The 25954-nt window shown below is 32.2% G+C and overlaps 1 pseudogene; it reads right to left on the bottom strand.

Moving 5' to 3' along the window:
• Positions 1–660: 660 nt before the first annotated feature.
• LOC149199987 (uncharacterized) lies at positions 661–1975 on the bottom strand (annotated as a pseudogene).
• Between the last annotated feature and the right edge of the window lie 23979 nt (positions 1976–25954).

The raw sequence follows: 25954 nt of genomic DNA, 5'->3' as shown, positions 1-25954 counted from the left end.
CATAGACGGGTTGCTTGTTGGAAAAGGTTACATACCTTTCACCAGGTTAATTGTAATTATAAAGTTTTGTGTAATCAATAGAAGAGCAGCATCTTGTGTACTTTGTTTGTGATTTTATTTTTAAGCTCTTGTGCGTTTCCAACAAATTGATATTAGAACTCCAATGAGAAACTGTAGTAAATCAAATTTTGTGTAATCGATAGAAGAGCGCAGCTAGTCTGTTTTGTGTGTAAATTTGTGCTTAATCTGCTCTGCCTTTACAACAAAGAGTAATCTTCTGATTCGATGTTATTTGCCGTAATGATGGTTTTCCTTCGAATCATATTCTCCACCAAGATTGAACCACTCATTTATCAAAAATTTGAAACAGACAGCACCCTAGTTTTTCAACAAGGTTTGCCGTAACAGATTTTTACTGTAATTGCAGCTCGGGTAGCCATTAAATCTATTGAAAACCCTTGCTGAATCAAGGGGTTATGTTCGGAGGTAGTGTTTATTGAGATTTAGATGAAAAAGAGAATGGATAGGAAGAAAATTTCTGCAAGTCCACGGCTAAGCCTTGGCCGTCACCTGGTGGACGGAAAATAGCGACAGGTAGAGGATTGTCACAACTGTGCTTTGAATGATTGACTGGATTTCCAGATTTGAAAAACAAACTGATTAGTGTGACCACACATGTATTAAATCATGTCTATTGCCTGTGTAGGTCTCATTTCTCTCCTCGTAATAGAAAAGAGCAGTAATGTCTTTGAGAGGTTCTTGAATAGTGCTTCTGATGGCCGATGCATTTGGCCGATTTCTAGGACTAATCCTTACATTTGTATCATTTCCACGAATCTTAGCAAGACATTTTCTAGTTAAGATGTTGCTCCTGTTTAACAAGCCCACATTTTATTTTTCATCAGATCCATCAGGATGGGCATTGCAATAAGAAATTATCAAATCCTGGTCAATAGTGATATAGATGTTATTTGTATTGCAGTCAAGATGCCATAACAAGTTTTCTTCAAAACATGTCAAAAACATTCCTTGGAAATTTGAAACAGCAACAGTCCAATTGCGGAATGTTAAAAATAATTGATTCTCATACAAGAAAATAAAGGCTGAGGGTGTCATAAACTCTATGCTACTCAGAAGCTTTTCTTCTTTTGCAAGGAGCTTTTCATTGAATTTCTCAAGGAAATCTAATTTTTTGTTGTGATCCAAGAAAAAATTGAAAGATTTTAAAACCGTACCATCTTCTATGGATAAGATCTTCAGAGGAACATGAACAAAATTTCTCTCAAATATTAATAAAATTATGCCTGGACTTATTTTTATTTCTTGAACTTGTTCATCAGATACTGAGTCAACATTGTGTAATTCTTCAAATCAAAAACTTAAGGACTTTTCCATTTACATCATCAAACTCTACAAAACCTGGCCACCTCAATGACTCTGACTCGAATAAAGAAAAACCTGCATCTGGTTTGCCCCTTCTAATGTATTCAATCGGTGTTGCTCTGCATTTCAGTAAGCTGAAGTTATCTAAAGCATAAACTGACGCAGTGATAAGAGACTCATTGTTGTTAGAAAACAGGATGTGAATCACTTCATCTGGACTCATATTCCGGAAGCGAACTTTTCTATTCGTCTCTCTACTAAATGCTGCACAAACACTAGACTGTGCCAAAGAAAATATAATATCCCATGCTGCAACTATTTCTATGATTTTGGATCTCTTCCTTAAGAACTACATCTTTAAAAACCAGTGTGCTTTTGGGTCATAGGTCTCAAACTCTTCCTGCAGCCGAAAATTCCATAATTTTTCCTGTGCATTAGTATTGTTGAAGGCCCTGTTGCCGATGGAACTGATCTCCCGTATATGAAAATTCTTCATGCAGTTGTGACACTCATCTACGCATGGCCATTTTCCAGCCACCACACGATGACCAAAACATGGCTGCAGGCTCGCAGATATTTTCTTGCCGTCCATTCTTTTTTTCCTCTAAATCTCAACAAACACTACCTCTAAACACAACCCCTCGATTCAGCAAGGATTTTCAATAGATTTAAAGGCTTCTCGAGCCTCAATTACAGTATAAATATGTAACGGCAGACACTAATGAAAGCATAGGGTAGTGTCTGTTTCAAATTTAAATTTACGACGATTTCTTAACTATAAGAAAAAATCAGGGTTTCTGAAGATTTTTTTTTGTAGAAAGATGACTTTCTCAAATTTCCAACCCGATGTGTGGGCCTTTAATCTTGCGACCACATTGTAGGATCATGATGCTTCAGATTATGTCCAGTTTGGGTTTTCAGTACCTATGGATAAAACAAAAGAACAAGCTCGGGAATCATGGAAGAAATACAAGAACAAGAATCCACAAATGTTGCAACTTATCCAGCAAGGAGTGGACCGAGTAGTGTTCCATAATATTATGATCACATCTTCGGCAAAGGAAGCATGGGATACTTCGGCGACAAGCTGTAAAGCTATGCCTAAAGTCAATATTGTTAAGTTGCAGAATAGTAAGAGATATTTTGAAAGTCTGCAAATGAAGAAGATAGAGGACATCGATTAATTCATGAATTGGGTCATATTTGTTGTAAATCAATGAAAATTTATGGTTATGAAATTAAATATCAAACAGTGGTTGAGAAGGTCCTCAAATCTATGTCTACCAAATTTGATGTTATGGTAGCAACCTTAGAAGAAGGCAAGGATTTGACATCCCTCTCATTTAATGAGTTGATGGGATCATTTCTATCGCTTGAGGTAAAGATAGGCAGAAATAAGGATTCCACTTTAGAGACCACTTTCAAAAGTCAGGTTTCTATTTCAAGAGACAAAGGTCGAGGCAGAAGTAGATCGAGAGGCAGAGGATGAGGCAGAAGATATGGTGGTCAGAGAGATGGCCGAAAAAAGCATTAACAAGAAAGTGGAAGCAATTGCATAAGCTTCAGTAATAATCAAAGAGTTGACAGATCAAAGGTGAGATGTTATTACTGCAATAAATTTGGTCACTATGCTCGCGATTGCAGGAAGAAAAGAGCTGATCAAGGGAACCTGAGAGTTAATGTCACTAAAGAGAGTATTAAATCCATGTTCCTAGCATGTCATACCATGCATGAACCTTCAGATAATGTGTGGCTATTGGACAGTGGTTGTAGTATCGACATGACATGCAACAAGAATTTGCTTGAAAATTTGAAACAATCTGTGAAAACAGAGGTAAAGTTGGGGACTAACAAGACTATGGATGTAGACAGAAAAGGAGTGGTCAACATTTTGACCAAGCAAGGGGAGACACAGACAATATCAGAGGTATATTACGTTCTTGGTCTCAAACATTACTTGATAATTGTTCGTCAATCGGCACACAAGGGATACAAACTTATTTTTCAAGGGCAAGAATGTGTTATATATGACAAGCCCCCAAGCAAGCAGCTGATAGAAAAGATGCAGATGATGAGGAACAAACTCTTTCCTCTGGTTATGAATTACAGTAATCGGGTCAATTCTTTTACAGTTGCATGTTCTAATGATTATTGGTTATGGCACTTTCAATTTGGAAGCTTGCACTTTTTTGGTTTAAGATTGTTTCAATAAAAATAGATGGTGAGAGGATTGCCTCCCATCAAAGAACCTGCTAGTACTTGTAAGTGTTTCATCTTGGGAAGAAAACACTCTGAAAGTTTTCCAAATGGAGTTGAATACAGATCACAACAACCTTTTGAGCTAGTGCATACAAACATTTGTGGACTTATGAGGACACAGTCGAATAGTGGAAGTTGTTACATCGTCACGTTCATTGATAGCAGAAAGACTTGGGTTTACTTTTTGAAGAAGAAGTCTGAAACTTTTCCGAAGTTCAAAGAATTCAAAGCCTTAGCAAAGAACCAATGTGATCGACAGATCAAGGTATTGAGGTCAGATTGTGGTGGAGAATATGAATGAAAGGCATTCCATAATTACTGCAAACAACATGGAATGAGAAGACATTTTACAGCTAGATACACGTCACAACAGAATGGTGTAGCAAAGAGAAAGAACAGGACAATTATGAACATGGTAAGAAGCATGTTGAAAGGAATAAACTTGTCTAATGAGTATTGGGCAAAAGCAGTTGCATGTGCTATTTATGTGATCAACAGATCTCCTACAAAAAGTGTGATGAACAAAGTACTAGAACAAGCATGGTCAGGTATGTCTTGTAGCATATCTCATCTCAGAGTATTTGGATGTGTAGCTTATGCACATGTGCCTAAAGATCGAAGAGGAAAATTGGATGATAAAAGTGAAAATTGCATATTTACTGGTCATAGAAAGCTATCAAAAGCTTACAAATAGTTTAACCATATCACCAAGAAGACCATAACTAATAGAGATGTTGTGTTCAAAGAACAAGAGTCATGGAATGAGACTCTAGACAGAATAGTTGATGCACAAGTGCCACTGATGGAAGAAGAAGATGTACCCAAAAATGAGCAGTAAGAATCACAGGTGAAGACACCAAACAAAGACACACCAACAAGGACTCATATATTTTTAGAGCAGCATGGATCTACACGTAAATCAACATACCAAAATTCTCCTAACAATCAATCAGGTGATGAATCAAGAAATGGTAAGAGAAATATGATAAATTTGAAAGATATTTATGATGAATGTTAGTTCAAATTTTTCATTGTTGTCATTCCAACCTTCTTCGTTTGAAGAAGCAATCAGAGATGAAAATTGGGCGCAAGCCATGGATGAAGAAATTGAAGATATTGAAAAGAATGATACATGAGATTTGATTGATTTACCAAAGGACAAAAATATCATTGGTGTGAAGTGGGTGTATAAGAAAAAGTTGAATGATAAGGTGAAATTGAAATATTTAAAGCAAGACTTGTAGCAAAAGGATTCTCACAGCAACCAGGAATAGATTTTGGAGAACCATTTTCTCTGGTAGGAAGATTGGATACTGTAAGAATAGTTCTAGCCACAACAACTCAGAACAAGTGGAAAGTATATCAGATGAATGTGAAATCAGCCTTCTTGAATGGAATTATAGAATAAGAAATTTATGTGCAGCAACCTCCAGGTTATGGAGTTGAAGGTAACGAAGATATAATTTACAGATTGAAGAAAGTGCTCTATGGACTGAAGCAAGCACCTAGAGCTTGGTATAGCAGAATCGACAACTACATGATTAAGAATGGATTTTGCAGAAGAAACATTGAGCCTACCATGTACACAATGGTAAATGGGCATGGACATAATTTTGATTTTTTATTATATGTTGATGACTTGATTTTTACAGGTGATTTTGAGTTAGATGAATTTAAGGCATCCATGATGAAAGAATTTGAGATGATAGATATTGGTCTCATGAAATATTTTCTTGGCATAGAAGTTGAGAAACGTGAAAAAGGAATTTTTATTTGTCAAAATAAATATGCCAAATATTTGTTGAAAATATTTAGGATGGAAAATTTCAAACATATCTATACACGAGTTCCAACAGGTATAAAGTTAAGCAAGGATGATGAAAGATCAAATGTCAATCCAACTCTACTCAAAAGACTAGTTGGTAGCCTCATGTATCTCACATCTAAAAGATTAGATATCATGAAAGGACTGAATTTTATTTCCATATTTATGGAGACTCCAAAAGACACACATTAGAGTGCAGGAAAAATAATTTTGAGATACATAGTAGGAACTAGAGATTGTGGCATAATATGTGAAATCACATAAAAGAAGGATTTGACTCGATACATAGATAGTGATTTTACAGGAAGTTTGGATGATAGGAAGAGCACTTTTGGTTTTGTGTCCCATCTTCGTTCATGTGTGATTTCATGGGCATCTAAGAAGCAACCCATTGCGACACTTTTGTTAGTATAGGTAGAATATGTAGCAGCAATGTCAACAACATGTCAAGCAGTTTGGTTGAGAAGAGTATTTGATGTAATGAAGTAGAAACAACAAGGATCAACAACAATATACTGTGATAACATCTCAATTATTGCACTATCAAATAATATTGTTTTTCATCAAAAGAGGAAAGGATATTGATACTAGATATCACTTTATTAGAGAACTTGTGAGCAATGGAGAAGTTCACCTGAAGCCTAGTAAATCTAGTAATCAATTGGCTGGTATATTTATTAAGCCATTATAAAAAGATTTGTTTGAATTTTATAGAAGAAACTTGGGTGTTGTAAACCTAGCTGAGACATAGACCAACGAGCATGATTTAGTTGTTACGAGTCTGTTTTAGTTTAGATGTTGTAATTAAGGGGAAGTGTTAAAATAAGATAATTACTCCTGCATGAGGAGTTGGCTAAAATTATAGATTTAGTTAACTGAGTGTTGAGTGTTGAGCGTTGAAGCATTGAGTCAATTCAAGTCATAATCGAATTAAGTGTGTGGTTGCAAGTCAATATATTTTAGGTGAGTCCCTAGTTGGAAAAGGTTAAATACCCTTCACCAGGGTGATTGCAATTATCAAGTTTTGTGTAATCAACGGAAGATGCACAACTTGTGTGTTTTGTTTGTGAATTTGTGTTTAAGTGTCTCTACCTTTCCGACATGTACATCTTAATGAGTCCAATTTGAAAATCTATTGCATGTTCTTCTAAACCTATTCACTAACTAATTCGCAGAGGAGACCTGAATGACAAAGGAATTTAATTGAATGGGTGAGATTAAAAATAAAAGGCTACCTTCTGGAAACATACAGAAACAAATATTGTATTAGAATTTATTTCACTTTATTCCTATACATGAAAATAGAACGACGTGAGAGCACCGATTTAAAATGAAACATATAACAATGACATACGGCATTGACTATCGAGGCGTGGATGGGGGGTGTCAGAAATTTGGTGGTAGAACGATGTAAGAAAACACAACAACAAAATTTGACCACGGGAGAAACGTCGGAGCAGAGTCGAGGTAGAGCAAATCGCTTCATCTTGAGGGTGTGGTGGATGAAGAGGGATAAGAATTTAAGGTTGATGAGAACAATCAGTAGTGGCAGAATGGGAGAGAAAGTCGTGGGAAATCAATAAATCATTGAGGTGATGAGATGAGGTTGAACATAAGTGAATGGTGTGATGGTAGGTAGAAAATAGATGGCTATGATGTCATTTTAGCTACAAATGCCAAATTCCGAATTTCAAAGATAATTTGTATTTAAGTTTCAAAATTTGTAATTTCTATTCAACGAAAACTATTGATGGATTACATTCCCTCACATCACGGGGATTGATTGGTCATGCTTTTTGAACTTTCATTTCAATTTTTTTCTTTAATGTCAATTAATTCATTTATTCAATTAACATAGATTTTTTATGAATTATTATGTCACTACTTAGAGTGTGAGATCTATGATTAGCTCAAAGTTATTAGTTTGTCTGTAATGGTGTAAATTTTCAAATATCGATAGTTAACATTAGACCATTGATTGAAATTTTTGTTTGACATCAACTCATTGTCGTATCCTTGACTTCAGATTTCGAGGGTTGATGGCACCCTGCCATGCACAGTAGAGAAAAAAAAATTCGATTGTACAGTGTAGGTACAGGGAAGGGTGATCCTTTGTATAGATGGGAGTTAACTTGAGCTACTTTGAGCTCTCGTGGTGTTAATTACATTTTAAGAGTGTTGGTGGAGAATTTATTATTATAGTTAATGGATTATCAAGAAGTGGATTTAGTTGTTTTCATTGTTCAAAGTGGTTTTTTATTTTTTTCTTGGTGTTGTGGCACTCATTGAGATTTGACTTCCTTTTTTTGTCATTGTATTTTCTTTGTGGCATAACTCCTCGTTGTCAAGTTTTCATTGTTACCAGGTGAGTTTTTTTTTTTTACCTCGATGGATGTGACCAGCAAAATTTTTGTGCAGAATGCTGAAAGTGTTTGGTTATGTAGCAGGTCACAGGTTTTCCAACCTCCCCGACAATGATTTGATAGGTAAATGTTTGAAAAATATTTTCTTATTTAATGGTAGTGGTGCATAATTTGGAGTTATAATGGTTCACTGTTTCATAGAATTTGCAAGGGAGACTTTAGAATTTAGAGCATAATAATTTTTTGGGTAACTGGATTGCTAGATTCTAACGAAGGAAACCTATTAAGTTTTTGAGTTCTCTCTGTGAAAATACTTTGATTTAATGGGTCAGAACTGTTAAATACATTGACGACTCGAGTTTCGATGATTTGGATGAAAAGTTGTAGGAATAAACGAGTATTGACCACTAGTAGAAAATGAGAAATTAGTGACTAGGTGACTAATAAAGTTAGTCACCACAACTTTTCCAAGTGTAATACTACGAAAAATGAGCAATCTTTAGTGACCGAACTAAAAATGACTAACATAAATAACTAATTTAGTCGCAAGTTAAAATATGTGACTAGCTAATAAGTAATACAACTAAAAATGACTAACATGAATGACTAATTCAGTCTAAGATAAAAAATACAACTACCTAACAAGTACTAAAATAATATGAATCAGTTTTTTATGTTAGTCATCTTAATTGTGTCAAGAAATCTAAATTTACAAGTGATAAGGGATTGAAAGGTTGTTAAAGATTGGTTGACAGTTTATCCTTCCTTGAACACTTCTTCATCCTCACATGGTGTATAGGTGAGCCAACTTTGAATTATTTATCTCTAATAATTTGTAATTCTAAAAATATAATTTTTAATAAAAAAAATCATTTTATGTCTTTTTTAAAAATATATTCATTGAATCTAATTGTATCTAGTTCCAATTTGAAGGGAAATTTTATTTTTTAAAACTATAATATAAAAAAAAAACTACTTTAATTTCATATTAACTAACCTAGATCCATCTTAAGCTCGGATCTATCAAGTACCAAGAGGGGTCCAATCCCTTGAGGTGCAAACTTTTTTTTTCTGCTGCAAAACTTAAGGAAATGTTTGCACCTCGAGAGATTGGATATCACTCGACACTTGATAGTTATATGGTTAATATTGATCTAGGTTATATATATATATATATATATATATATATATATATATATAGATATAGATATTTTTGTCTCTTTGTTATTCCCTCTCTCTATCTCACTGCCCAAACATACACACACTCTCTCTCCCTCTCTTCCCCTTCTTTGTCTAACTCTCTTCTTCCCCTTATCTCCCTCTCTGTCTATATCCTTCTCTCTATTCCCTCTTTCTCTCATCTCTCCCTCATTCTCTCTCCATGACTCGCTTTTCACCCCCTATCTCTCTCCACCTTTCTCCCTCTATATTTTTTGTGTTCCCTCTCTTTCCTACACCCTCCATTTCTGTCTCTGTCTCCTCATGTCTATCTTCCTTCCTCTCTATCCCTTATCTCCCACCTCCCTCTATCTCTCCTCCAAAATCACTCTCCTTCTCTATCTCTCTTCCTTCCAAATCTATCACTATCTCCTCCCATCCCTATCCTTATACATCTCCATGTCTCCATCTCTCTCCCTTCCCCTTCTCTCCCTATCTCTATCCTCTCCTCTTCTTTCTCTTCCCTCCTCTCCTTTCTCCCTTCTCACTCCTCTCTCTCTCCACCTTTATCTCTATATGTCTTTTTTCCTTCCTCCCCTTTTCCCCCACTCCAACTCCATTTATCTCTCTCTCTCTTCTCTCTTCCTTCCTCTCACTCCCTCTCTCCCACCTCACTCTCTCTCCTCCCCATCTCTCTCTCTTTCTCTCTCTCTCCCTCCCTCTCTCTCCCTCCCTCCCTCTCTCCTCCCCTCCCCCAACTCTGTCTTAAATTTCATCACATTGTATTGTGTTTAAGAAATTATCTAAATTAAAAAAACTTAATTGGTTGTAAAATATTAAACATATATTTTGGATCAATCATGTCAAAGAAAATAAAATAATGAAAAACTTTAAAAAGTCATGTACTATTTTCATCTATTATAATTAGCCAATTTTCTTGCTTTTTCTTGCTCTCATCCCGTGGATCCTTAGCTAAGACGAATATATATATATATATATATATATATATATATATATATATATATACATATATATATATATATATATATATATATATATATATATATATATATATATACAAAGAACCGACATAGATCCATCTTACCTTAATTTTATTAAAACCTTAATTTAATTTCTATGGGAATATTTTTTGTGGTCGTGAGGATAGAGTGTTTAGATATATCTCAAATTGTAAGATTTTCTCTTTTAGATTCAATTAAAAAAATGTTGTAAAATTAAATTAAAATAAAATATTTTTACTATGAAATAAGTTATGGTTTTTTCGCATGTGGTATTGATAAGCCATGGTATTGGCCCATGGTATTAATATCCATAGTAAAGTGAGGGTGAATATCAATGGTTAAAAATCTTGTCATATTGTTATAAAATATTTTGATTGTGAAATTTAATTTACGTTTTTTGGGCATGTGGTATTGATAATCCATGGTATTTACAAATGGTATTGTAACAATTGCTATTTTTTACAAGTTAATAATGTATACCATAATGTGGAGGTGAATATCCACGGTCCAGAATCTTGTCATATTGTTATAAAATATTTTGGTTGTAAAATAAGTTGTGGTTTTTGGACATCCAGTATTGATAAGTCATGGTATTGGCCCATGGTATTGTAACAAAACCTATTCACAAGTTAATAACAAGATCAAAATATAACAAATTGAATTTTATTATTTTTATTAATTTAACTTTTTATTATTAATTGAGGTCATATTTAAATGTTTACACTCATCCCAATATCATTTTTAACTTATTCTTCTTCTTTTTAACTTAGTGTCTTACGCAAAAATAACAAATTATTATTAAAAATAAATCATTTAACCCAATTTCAATTTATATATTTTATTTTATATTATAAATATTTCTTTTATTTTTTCCATTATAAATATTTATTTTATTTTTCATTTCCAGTTTAGCTTTGGGTTCAAATAAAATATTCACAAATTACAACATCACATTGTAGCACTGCATTTTTCTCTACCTTGTCTATATGTGCGTGGAAATTATAGAAGAAGGAATACGATCTCTGGATTTAATGGGATTCGAACCCCAAATGGAGTTTGCATGGGAAACACCTGAGGAGAGCATCAACAATTAGATGGAGGAAGGGCAAGGTCATTCAACATGGAGATTTTAGTAGTTTTTACATGGGTATGAATTTGGACTCTCGAGAGTTCTTCCTTTTTACTAAAGATGATTTTTGTTCTTATGGGCAAACAATTTTGAGGGTTTATATGATCAAAGCATAAATTTTATCTAGAGTTGAGGGTTTAATGATTATGATAAATCTTGAAAATTTTGGTAAGTTTTAGATGGGTATGAATTTGGACACAGGAGAGTTCTTCCTTTTACTAAAGATGATTTTTGTTCTTATGGGTAAACAATTTCGAGGGTTTAAATGATCAAAGCATAAATTTGATCTAGAATTGAGGGTTTAATGATTATCATAATGGGGATCTTGAAAAGTTTGGTAATTTCTACATGGGTATGAATTTGGATAGTGGAGAGTTCTTCCTTTTTACTAAAGATGAATTTTGTTCTTATGGGTAAACAAATTTGACAGTTAATATGATCAAAGCATAAATTTTATGTAAATTTGAGGATTTAATGATTATGATAATGCAGATCTTGAAAATTTTGGCAATTTCTACATGAGTATAATGCAGATCTTGAAAATTTTGGCAATTTCTACATGAGTATGAGTTTGGACTCTGGAGAGTTCTTCCTTTTTACTAAAGATGATTTTTGTTCTTATGGTTAAACAGTTTCGAGGGTTTATATGATCAAAGCATAAATTTTATCTAGATTTGAGGGTTTAATTGTTATGATAATGCAGATCTTATTTGCGGCCAATAATTCACGAAAAGACCATGCACAAGTAAGCATTTTGCATGTCCTTATTGAGATTTTGGTAATTTTTACATGGGTATGAATTTGGACTATGGAGAGTTCTTCCTTTTTAATAAATATGACTATTGTTCTTATAGGTAAACAATTTTGAGGGTTTATATGATCAAAGCATAAATTTTATCTAGAGTTGAAGGTTTAATGATTATGATAATGCAGATCTTGATTGCGACCAACAATTCATCAAAAGACAATGCACAAGTAAGCATTTTGCATGTCCTTATTGTACAAATTGTTTAATGATTATGATAATGTATATCTTGATTGCGGCCAACAATTTGTCAAATGACAATGGACAAGTAAGCATTTTGCATCTCCTTATTGTACAGATCAGTTCGCTCCTCCCTAACTTTTCTTGGGTCAGAATGCATGGAATTTTATTTTTTCTTTTCACCTTCCTTTAGTGTTCGATTGTTTGTGAGCCCACAGGGCTTTGGATTGATGGTGAATGGGTGCGTTGTTAAGGCACTCCTTGCGATAGGTCACCGGTTCAAATCTCCGTGGGTACTTAGGTTAGTCTTAACTAGAAAAAAAAAAAAAAAAAGTGTTCGATTGTTTGTGTAATGGAATATACCATGCCCAAATTCAAAGGGCTCTAGTGATGCAAGCAAATTTTCTGGTACTAGACCTTCCTCAAACCTTGTTACATGAAATTAAAATTTCTTGTAATAATGAACATAAAATATTTTATGTTTCATCCTTAGATTTTGATATCAATGCCTATAATTTTAAACCATGTTACTATATTTTAACTAGAATATACTTAGATCCATTAAAACTTACAACTCTCCAAGTCTTAGATTAATTACAGCTAAAAAGAATGAACCTCAATTGCTTTTACAATTTAGATTCAATGCTTAAAGACAATGATAAAAAATGGAAGAACCCAAATGGTATGATAACTTTTACTCACCCATCAATTTCCAAGACCTTTCCTATTATTCTGAACATAAACATAGGGATTAGAAGAAGAAGAGGAGCCTGGATGAGATGGACTCTAACCTTCTTGATACTTTTCAAAAGTTGGGCATGCCCTTCACTAGAAGAAGAGATTGGCCAACGTTCTTGTAGATGTTTTTTTTATAGTGTTTTCATTGCTACCATCCATACGTAGAACCTAAAGGCAGTTGATGTTATCTTTTGTTTGTTATAAGAGGTAATTTGAGAGTACTTTTATGTAGTTAAGAAGTAGCTTGGTAGAGTTGTTCCTCCTACCGATAACTACTATGTTGCATTGTATTTTTCTATTTCTAGGGATAGTTCCTTCTATTAAATCCCCAAGCACACTTTGTCACCCATGGAAATATTGACGTATTTCAGGATGAATGAGATGGAGACTAGGAAGTTTTAGAGGACTCTTACTGTTGTAGATGAGAGGAGTTTTGTGAGGTGAGAGGAAATCTATGAGATATATTGAAGGATGCAATGCACCATTTTATGACAACAATCATCTCTACGCCACAATGGTGGATCTCCATTGAACCAAGGGAGCAACGATAAAGTATTACACTGTAAATAATTGGTATGTCGGGGACGAGGAATGTAGATGTGGGATTTATAATTTTATTATGAAAAGAGTTTTGTGTGATGGAGACAAATCCTATAGGTAAATCATATCATTAAATTTCTATGAAATCTTGGAATGTGTTCAATATAGAAATATGTATGTACTCTTGAATTTATCTATGTTGTATTAAGATCAAGAATAAAGTTGTCATTCCAAATAATTGGGATCTACCATGTAAGTTTACTTTACTACATGGAATTCTTGATTTGTTAGATCCTAACTAGTTAGGGTTGAATTTATTTTTGTTGTTATCAGATTGAGAATAAAGTTGTTATTTTAATCAATGAAATATACCATGTAAAATTTAATGACTACAGGAAATTTTATATTTATTAGAGCCCAACTTGTTAGGATTATGAAGAGTCCTCTTTCATGAAAATATTTATGAATGCTCTATTCTTGCTCAAAGAATTACATATTACAGAAAGGTGGAAAATAAATGAGATGCAGCTGAATGGTTTATGTTTTAAAATGTGTGGAGGGAGTATAAAATCATTTTCAGTTGCATTCAAATATTTTGGAGCACCCACTAAAGTGTTTCAATTTCCTCCTAGTTAATTCCATTTCTATTATCCTAATGCTTCTAGAAGTTCTTGTCCAAAGTGATCTCTTAACTATCTTGGAGCGAAATTGATTACATGATTGGAAGCCACAAATTACAATTTAATTAGGAGTCAGGGATGAGAAAGCTTCATATTCTTCAATATATTCCACAAGTTAAAAGCATATTGAACGATTGCCTTTTTGTTTAATTGATACAACAATCACTCGACAATTTGTTAGGATTTTGAGACCTTTTTCAATGATTTTTTTTTTGAAAGTTATGTTCTCAATTAAAGAAATTAAATAAAAGGTGAAAATGATGCAATGGAAGGATTTTCTATTTTAGTGCCTAAGAATGCCTTGCTAATGTGAAGGGCTTGGTATTTTCTTAACTCAAGGTTAGTCGCATTTGACTTCCTATCATTTCTTTTAATTTCATTTTTTTGTGTTTATATTTCTATCCTTGAAGTTGGTGATCTACTGTGTGTGTAATAGGAAGTATTAAATACCAAACACTCTTAAAGGTGATACTGATGGATGACTGACTTTAAATGACCCTACTTGACACTTTAGTATTACATGATCATGGAAAGAAATTATTAATCGATATTAAAGGGAAGATGATTAATGTCCAATGTTTCTTGGCTTGTCATATAATTACTGCATTTTGGCCCCCAATAATATATTTGAGGCTACATTTTTGGTTGTTACTTGTGGAGCTTCCCTTTGCCTCAGAAATCATTGACAATAAATGTCCATTGCATTGAGATTGGACATCATCAAAGAGGAATTCGCCAAAATCAGTAGAGGACATCGGAGAAATTATTACAGTGAGAGGATAACACTAGAGAAACATTGAGGCACCATAATTTCTTGTGTATTTAGATTAACTTGAAATTAACTAGTCACAAAAAGAATCTTCTTCTTCGTCTTCTTTTTTCTGAATATTATCATGTATACATAAATACTAAAAACGAAATTTCAGAATAATTATTAAAACTAATAATTATCTAATAGTCATAATTTATAACTAAATATTATAATATGATTAATATTATTGTACACAACTATAGGGTCTAACTGTGAGGGCCATTGTGACAATATATGTACACTTCCCATTGTATTAGACAATCATCCCTCAGAGTGTGATATCCATCCAACAAAATGTACTCCAAGAGGCCATTATGGGATCAAAATTTTTTCTTTTAGTGGAAAGGCGGTGATATATTTTCTTAGGCCTTAGTGTTCTGCTTCCCTATGGTTTTGACACTACTCACAGCTAGCACCTTCATTCAACCAAGTGAGGTACTCATCTTGGAAAGTTGAATCATTTGGTCTCCATAATCCAATATGATGTTGGGCCAATCTCATGATCCTAAAAACATAGGTCATACTAGCGATGAACTTTTACTGTGGGCAAAATAATATCCAAATTTAAAGAACATGACTCTTTTAGAACAAGAAATAAGGATATTTTTACACTGATCTTTTTTTTTTCCATCATTTTTCACAAGTTATATATTTCATGGTATTTTTAACATCTAACTTAGTTGGTATGATTGTGCCTAAGGTTTTGTTGAAGGTTGAATACTAAGTTCCTACGGTGTTATTTTCTATGGTGACGTTTTATTTGTTTTGTTTATACAGGTCATCTAACCGCATAGTGGCCACTATCAAATGTTGAGGTATATGTTGTATAAATATTTTGTAGTCTACTTTATTTTATATTCAAGTATTCAACGTATTTCATGTCTTATACTCTGCATTGTATACTCTTTCATTTTCAGGAGAGGAACTCAATATTGATGGTAAGAAGTAGAGATTGAAGAAAGAGGAGAAAAATAGCACTCGAGTGACAAATGCAAAATGAGAGAGAGAAGATAATTTGTCTAGTGATACCATTAGGACCAATATCTTGCATAGGACACACTCATAGAGACTGATGGTCAAGCCTTCAGAGTTCATGAATTAACTTGCAATGCTTTGGCAACACAGTGATAATGTTTTGAAATGATAAAACAATTTCTCATGTGTAAATTGTAGCCCAAACAATATTAAGTTGGAAACTCATATTGTAATACTTAATATTTTATATAATAAAATTTATATGGTTGAAATTATTTTTATTTACACTTGATATTATTCATTCCTGTAATTAACATATGTAACTTTGTGTTACCATATTAGATAAAGCTGCACATTGTATGACATTTTTTAAATTTAGTCACAAAATCATACTAATTAATTTATGTTGATTAATAATAAACACATAAAATCAATCCAAAACTACTAAATTAATAGTTTATATTAATTAATGATGAACATGAATAAAATGAATATATGATTGAATTAGTCATTTATAATGATTACGAATGAAATAAAATAAAATGAATAGAAACTACTAAATCATTTGTTTATATAATGAATATGAAAATACCCAAAAAAATATAGATGATTACTGTAAATGATAAATTTTTTATTAAAATGATGACAAAATTTTTCATATATACGACTATTAGTAGCTAATTTATAGTATCTTATAATATGAATAAAATTTAGTAATATTTCTTTGGTCATTAATTGGTTTTAAATGATAACTAAAATTTGCATATGTATGACTATTAGTAGCTAATTTACAATATTTCATAACAAAACCAACATTTTGGTCATATTTATTTAGAAATTAATTGGTTTTCTCAAGGATTCATATAGTAATATATTTTGTTGTATATTTGGTCATTAATTGCAACAATTAATGACTAAACTAATGAAAAATTAATGACCAAATTAATGACTAAATATACTACTAGATGGTAAAATTGAAGAAACCAATTAATGACTAAGCTAAAAATGACTAAAAGTTGGTCGCATTAGAAGATACTATAAATTAGCTACTATTGGTCACCGACTGAAAAATGGTTGTTTATATGAAAATTTTAGTTGTTTTTTTAGTAACTATTTGATCATTTTGTACTAGTGGACTGACCACAACTGGCTTGGAGGTTGACTCATCTTTGCATTTGCAAAAGTCTTGTGGGAAAGGTGCAGACCCTAATTCCATGTGTTGGTTTTAGATTGTCTATCGACCCTGATTCCATGATTTTCTGCAGCCGTCATGGTGAGGATTTCCTAGAATTCACTTTGAAACATGCGAAGTCGAGAGTATATGGATATTTTCATTTTTAGAAGTCTCGTGAGCAAGGTGGGGGCTCTGACTGTATATCGTGCTGTTTCAAATAGTGAGGGGGAAGAGTTCTAATAGAAATAAACATATAGTTCAAGAAGAAAATAACTTCAACCTCAGTCGAGTGTGACACATAGACACAAATGTGTGTTAATTATTAAGTTTATAGAATTTTCAATGTGAGAAGTCGACGCATGTTTCCGTTTTAACAGACTTGTGTATGCGAATTTTCTCATGTCTTTTATGTTCAGTCCATTGTCATAAGACACATTGTTTTTATTATTGTTTTTTTCAAAACACTAAATTTATTGCAATAAAAGTTTTATTTCCAGGAATGGGAGATTACACTCTTAGATAGGTGCCAACTAGAAAAACAAAAACATAAAAGAATCGACAAAAAAATTCAAGCTTCAACAATATTGGAGAACGTTTGAAACCAGTGTTACTATTATTCTCAATTTAGAATGGTGGGATTTTTTTAATGTACATTATTCCTAAATTTTATGCATAGAGGAACATTTTTTAGCCACATTTAAAAAAAATCAAATTTATAATAAGGGAATCTCTCTCCATTTCAGTTTTTTGGGTTTCTTTGGATTCAGAGGAAACTCCTAGTTAAGGTCGGGAATGACTTTGTGGTTGGATGGAGGACATGTCTGTGGAGAAGAATCATAAGGAAAATTCTGAGCTCTAAGCCATCTTGGCAAAGGCTAAACTTCAAGCGGTCTTGAAGTTGCAATTGATGTTTAAGTTAGTTGTTTTTTACTTTTGTAATTTATGAACCATATTCACATTATTTTTTTCTTTAGACGAGGCGTGATGGGTTCATATCTTTTAAACATTTTAATCCTAATTTTGTTTTAATTTGTACATAGTTTTTGATTTGGTATCTTAAACATTTAGATAGAAAGAATAGTAATCTTTTTGTAAATTGCTTTAGATAAATGTCTTGTAAAAATAGTATTTTGATTTTATTTCTTTGTTGTTAAAAGAATAAAGTATTTTAAATTACATTTATTAAATAATATGTTATGTGAAAAAATAAAATAATAAATTATAGACACATATATTTGTTTTGGGGGCCTCCGTAGAAACAAGTCGGAGGTTGGGCTGACTATAAGATCAAAGGTGGTCATTGTAAACTCACATAACTATATGTACATATTTCTTTTGTGAATCCTACTAAAACCAAGTTGGAGGTTAGCCCCCACTATGATATCAGAGGTTGACATTGTCATTTGAATGGTATCTCTAAACACACTCGACTACTGACACTCCCCAACCAATTTGGCTCCAACTTTAATAGTCCATGTGATTTTGTGCGAGGTTAAAAAAATTCAAAGATGGTTGAGATATCTATTTTATTTAAATATTATTTTGATCAAAATGACTTCCATATACATTAATATTGATATTAGGTAAGACTGAAGTATTTTGTTGGTAATTTAGTTTTTTTTTATTCAATATAAATTGAAAATATAATTTTTTGTGTTTTGTTTCCTAGAATCTAAGTTCATTGTTGTTATTATTATTATTTCTTATAAACGACTTAAATGAGGTCGATGATTAAGTTTATCATTAGTTGATATGTTATAAATTAAATCTAAAATGTCTTCTAAAAATAATTTGTTGAATTTATTTCTTTGCGATAAAAGAATAAAGTATTTTAAATCACATTTATTAAATAATATGTTATGTGAAAAAAATAATAATAAATTATAGACACATATGTTTGTTTTCTAGGCCTTCGTAGAAGCAAGTCGGAGGTTTTACTGACTATGAGGTCAGAGGTGGCCCTTGTAAACATGCATAACTATACACACATATTTCTTTTGTGGCTCCTACTAAAAGCAAGTCAGAGGTCAGCATTGTTGTTTGAATTGTATATCTAGACTCTCCCAACTACTAACACTCCCACACCAATTTAGCTCCAGGTTAAATACTTTCTTTTTTTCTTTAAAGAAGTGATAAATGTTTCCCATATTTTAAACGTTTTATCTTATAATAATAATTTATTCAATTTATTTTTTTATTAATAAAAGTAAATATTTAAATTATATTTATCAAATAATATGTTATATGAAAACCAAATAATAAACTATAAAGAGGCCAATTATACATATACGTTTCTTTTGCAGGCCTCGTGAGAAGAAATTTGGTGGTCGAGCTGGCTATGAGATCGGAGGTCAGAATTGTCTTTTGGACAGTGCTATGACATTCTGTGACCAATTGAGCTTCTTGTAAACATGACCAACTATATTTGCATATTTTTTTGTGGTCCCTACTAAAATAATTTGAAAGATGGGTCCGACTATGAGGTCATAAGTTGACCTTATCATTTAAATGGTCTCTATAGACACCAACGACTATTAACAGTCCCTGGCCAAATCATCTCTAGCTACAAAACTGCATGGAAGCTGGTGCGTGCACCAACAAATTGAAGATAATTTGCAATATGCGTTATATTTAAATATTATTTTAATCAAATTTATTCACATATGCTTTAATGTTGATATTAGGTGAAATTAAAGTGCTTTGTTGTTTTATGAGGAAATGAGTAGTAATGGAAAAATTATCTTGCTTCATGGTTTTTATTGTTTGTGTTGAGATTTCAGAGTAATGATACCATTTATTACCTATAAATTGTAACGTATTTGATCGTGCATATTTTATTTCTATTCTGATGCATATTTGGTTTGTAATGTACAATTTTATTCAATATAGATTGAAAATATTACTTTTAGGTTTTTTTTTCTAGAATTTATTAATTTTTTTTTTTATAAACGACTTAAATGAGGTCTATTATCAGGTCTATCATTAGTTAGTATGTTATGAATTGAAAGTTAAATGTCTAGTACAATTAGTTGTTCTTATACATTCACTGCCTAACATTTAGCAAAAAAATGATTAAATTAAATTAATTTTTTTTTGTAAATATAAATAGGCAAGAAAATAGCTTTTACATTTGAGTTTTTTTTTTTTTCTTTCCTAAATCAATTTTTTTTTTTTAATTTGAAAATTATTTATTTGAATTACAATTTTAGACAATGTATTCTAATATATATAGGGTTGATTCTCAAACATAAACTAGTATGTATATGTATCTATATATATATATATATATATATATATATATATATATATATATATATATATATATATATATATCTATATATATTAGTTTATGTTTGAGAATTAGCCCGCCACCCCCGGCAGGTCATTGGGCCACGCGGTTGCAGCAGAGGGGCTAGTGCCCAGATCCTCCGCCCCGCCATTGTGGCCCAACAGCTCGCCGTAGTGGGGTGGGAGGGGTTGCGTATAGCTCCTTCCCATCCTCCCCCATGGGCCCATTGGGCCGCGGAGTTGGGTGTCATCGGCGAGCATGATCAGGCCCACTATGCCCACTACGGATGTAGTGGCCTTCTTCCTACCATAAGCCTGTCGGGTGAATTTGGCTCATCTGAATTTTAAATTTCTAAAAGAATAAATCATTAAACCTATTGAATTTTAAAACTTGCACACAACAAAAGGGAAACTAACCTTTCAAATGTGATAATCTTCCATTGAGTAGGTTGTTAATAGCAATGTAGTTGCTCCAGAAATTTGCTCCAAGTCTTTTAACGAACCTCGGAAAACCTTGATGTGATGTGAGGTATTGTGATAATGAAATTTTTGATATAGCATAAATTAGAGAATTGTTTAACCGCATGGTTAATGTGGTATTAATTTGTTTTTATAAAAAATTTAACATGTAAATTTTGTTGTGGCAATATAGGGAACTATGATAAAACGAACATTATAGAATTGTTTTACTGCACAGTGGATATGCGATTAATTTGTTTTTATAAAGACTTTAACATATAAATCTTGTTATGGCGATTTACTAAATTATGATAAAGCAAGCATTACAGAATTGTTTTACCACATGCTGAATGTGGTATTAATTTTTTTTTATATATATATAAAAGCTTAACATATAAATCATGTTATGGCGATATAGCAATTTATTTTAAATGTGTGATAGAAGATTTATTAAAAATTAAAACAAACACATCCAATTGGCTATTAAATGTTATATAGTTTAGGTAAAAAATTAATTTAGGGAAAAGATTTAGTTTACAGTTTTAATTTAAAGATTTAGTTTAAAAGATTAATTTCATAAGAAAATTTTAGTTAAAATATTTCAATAAATTATAGAAGAAAATTATGGAGGAAAATACATGAAACAAAATTTTTGGAGGGAAAAAAATTCGACAAAAATTTTTGGAGGGAAAATTTGGAGGGAAATTTTCATTTTTTAAGATATATATTATTATTAGGAGATATTGAATTTGTATCACTGAACCACTTTTGTTTTAAAGGCATGGATTCTTTTGATAGTGAAGTTTCACTTTGTGAAGCATCAACATCCTCATCACCTAACAACTCTATTCATATCTATGAATATAACGGAAATTCTTCCACTATGAATAGAGAGTCAAATATTCCAGTTAGTCCTAATCCTAAGGACTATGAGAACATCACTGATAAAAGATAGGAGGAAGAATTTTAAATAAATAAAGAGTCATGGTTTCCATTTAGTCCTAATCCTAAGGGCTATGAGAGAAACAGTGACGAAGGGTAGGATGAATAATTTTTAGTGTGTAAAGAGTCACATTTTCGACGTAGTCTTAATCCTATGGACTATGAGAGCAACACTGCAAATACACATGATGAAGAATATCGAATAAACATAGAGTCAAATTTTCCATTTAGTCCTAATTATAAGGACTATGATGGTGGAATCGAATAAGGGAAATATGAAGAATATCCTCCAATTCAGTGTTTCAAAAGCACAGATGATCATAGTGAGGATAACATTCCTCATAATGTTCATGAAAATGCTTATACAAATGATGATCCAATGATGGAGATGTTTCCAAGAAATATTGTATCAAGGAGTAGGAGCAAACATTTTCATATCAATCCAAGATGTTCTAGTTATACAAGGGGTATAACAAAATATCTAACGAGAAGAAGTTCTATCAGTGCTCTCATTTCAAATGAGCATAGTCAAAAATATTGCTTGAAACATATGGATTTCAATTTTTCATTAGAGAAAAGGAAGAGATATTTGTCAATGAATAAAATCATGCAAAATTCATATTTAGTGGGGTGCATACAATCTACATTGTCAAGTTACGATTAACATATTGGGTTTTTACTTATCTATAAAAAGGATTTCAAAATGTTTCATTCAATGGTTAATTTTCGTCTTTCAAGAATCCACGAAAAATTGGAAAAGGATCCCACATTTTATCCAGAAGTACGTCATAAATGACAATTTGGGCCATTATAAAATACTGCAATGTCATAGATGAAAGATTTATTTTCAAATCACAGAGAGTGTATTCCAAATGGAGAGACAATCATATTCCAGATAAGTTGTCAAGATGAGGAATCTAAAACTTATATAAAGAATATGCAGAAGGTGCTCAGGGACATGGTTGATTTATCACATATCAATATTTTGTGAAGATATGGAAGAAAGAATTCAACAATGTTTGTATTCTTAAGAATACAAGGATGGTGATTTGCAGTACATGTGCATCTCTTAAATAAAAAAGGGATAAATGTATAGGATCAAAAAGAGGTAAACATTCATAACTTTAACTTTTAAAATTGTATAGTCATCAACTATAAAAATGTATTTCTTAATGAATTTCTTTTATGTTGTGTAGATTCCATTGTCAAAGCACTTCAAGAGCAACGTGAACAACAAACAAGTGAAAGGAAAAGTTGTACAAGCATCGAAAGAAGTGTTATGATAATCCAAATAAATATTTTGGCTTGATAATTGATGGTATGTACGAGAAGAAAACACTCCTACCACATTTTTTTCACACATCGAAAAATTTACTAGAGGAAAATTTATCACTTGGTCAGTTGTATGGTCCTCAATGGGAAAATGTTGCCAAGGGTATACTTCACAACTCCAAATATTCATAATGATGTAAATTTGACAATAACCATAATTCATGATGTGCTTTCTCATTGGTCTGGTAATCTTCTTGAAGTTTTGTATCTACAATTGGACGACAGTTTTTGTGAAAACAAAAGTCAAACTGTTTTTGGATATCTAAACATGCTTGTTGAATTAAGAATTTTTCATAAGGTAAAGGTTGGTTTCCTTCTTGTTGGGCATGCTCATGACCATATTGATCAAATGTTTAGTCGTTTGTCATTTACATTGAGGAGGAAGGATGTTGGGAGCTTGCCATGATTAATTGAATGTATTGATGAATCATACATTCCAGAGCCTACTTTTGATGTGTTGGAAGAAACTGTTGACATGCGAAGCTTTATCTAGGATCACATGGTGAGGAGAAATGTATTGAAAAACTTAATGACATTAGCATCCAACATCAATTTCATCTCAAAAAAATTGATGGGAAAACATTAATATGGGGCAAGAAGTATTCAACTACTACAGAATGGGCACCGTCATCAAGTTTTCCATTTTTGAGGTTCATTCCAGATCATCCAATATTTGCATCAAATATATTGTTATTACAACTAGTTGTTGAAGTTCACAATGCACATAGCAAAAATAGAGATATAAATTATTCCGATTTCCTAGAAGAAATTAAAAAATGTATTAAATATCCATATGAGTACTTTGATATTGCTAATTTAGTTTGGTGGGAGTCTTTTTTCAATAATCAAAGTGATATCATTTCAAGAACAACAAATGAATATATACCTTTAAAAAATCTATTTATTTGGCCACAAAATGTATCAAATGAACATGAGGAAAGAAACATTGTTGAACAACAACAATCTCAAGGTATTATTAATTCTTCACACGTAGAGGAGAGAGAAATATATATTGGTTCCAAAAGATCTCATGCACAATGTGAAGCCATGGAAGACCTTTACAGGGGTTCAGTAGAGGATATTAAGGAGGGTTGCATGATCACAGTGCTAGCAGATGGAGATACCATTGGATATCCATTCTGGGTTGCTAAGGTTATAAAGGTCATTACAGAAAATGAAGATGTTCCAGGTGTTGAAGTACATTGGTATGCCACAAATACACACCCATTCAATGGTGTGTATAAGCTAGAGATGGAAGTTAATAAAAAATTGGCGAAAAGAGAAAAAGAAAGGGTACAAATATAAATCGTCGCCGCACAAACCTCTCAAAATTGGAGGATGTTGACATACTTGTTTATCACTTCAATTTTGAAAAAGAGAGGAAATCTTCACTTCAAGATGATAGAGATTCTGAAGAGGTTGTTATGAAAAGGAAGAGTGTTAATATGGGAGTCTGTTGAAACCATTCATAGATCTAGAAGAATTTTGAAGCATGAAATGGTGGGAATGCACGTGGAATTAGATGGGACACTAGTTGATGAAAGAGAATAATATGGAACATCTTCGTCTACATCTAGTCATTCATCTGAAGATGTGAATTCTGATGGTGTGCAAGAAAATATGAGTGATTTTGAATAATTGTCTAAGACAGTTTATATAACTGATGTTTGCATCGTAACTTGAAATAAAAAATTTGATTTCCATATGGTGTTAAATTAAGTTATGAGTCATTTTTATGTTTGTTGGATTATATGTTTTAATTATGATGATTTTTATTTTTAGAATATCTACAATGAAACAATAACTTAGAGGTATAATGTATGTTTGATTCAATCTATAAGTAATTTAGTCATGTAATTTGTTCATGATGTCATGGTTTTTTAATTTTATGGTTGAAAAATTTCCAATTTTTTTTGTATCTTTAATGTTATGGTTGAAAAAAATTAGAATTTTAGCAATGTTTATTGTCATGTAATTATATGTTTAACAACATGGATGAAAACTGATGGAATTTTAATGTGTTTCAGATCCCATTATTTTATCTTCATCATCATTACTAAAAAATGTTGAAATTATACCTAGGAAAGAAAAATGTTATTCTAGCAAAAACATTAGTGTGTTTTTTTCCTCAAAAACAACTACTTTTTGTACAAAAAAATCGGTTTTATTGCCATTTTTTTAAAATGTTGAAAATTGACCCAAAAGAAAACCATCGTTCTAGTATACACACTTTTCATTTTTAGCAATATTTTTCATGTTTTTTTTTGTTTTCTTTGTTGGAAATAATACTGAGGGGGGGGGGGGGGGGGGTGAATCAGTATTATCAAATCAATAATTCTTCATTATCATAATCAGATTCATATATTGTACTTCAGTTAAGAGAACTCACATGTACATGCAACTGTGTTTAACGAAACTAGTGTATATCTAGCAATCTTATGATTCAGTTAATTCATCATATGTTGATCTTTAATCAGTGCATCAGAACTTCATTAACCATATAAATAGTAACCAGGTGCAGTAAAACATAACAGATCATCACACATAAGAAACACACATGAACACCAAGATATAAGGTGGAAACCCAATGTGGGATAAAAGCCACCTGCTGTTGTTTTCTTTAATATAAGAAAAACCTGTTTACAATCTTGTATTGGCGCAGACTCATACCAATATGCAGGCACCCACCTACAGAAGGCCACAACCTTCTCTCGTTCTCCAGCTTCTACTAGAAGGGAGCTACAACCCCCCTAGCTCTTGTAATAGCCGATATATTTACTAGTATGTAGGCACCGACCTACAGAAGGCTACAACCCAGGGACCACATTTCATAAATTTTCAGACTGGATCCATCAATAACATCAAAGCACAAAATTAATCACCATTGCAAT

Source organism: Pinus tabuliformis, chromosome 2_1 (genome assembly GCF_031772625.1).
Source record: "Pinus tabuliformis cultivar Carrire ecotype Pingquan chromosome 2_1, CPIR1, whole genome shotgun sequence".
Taxonomy (NCBI): Eukaryota; Viridiplantae; Streptophyta; class Pinopsida; order Pinales; family Pinaceae; genus Pinus; species Pinus tabuliformis.
Note: the sequence above shows the minus strand (reverse complement) of the source record. Positions and strands in the feature narration are given on the sequence as shown.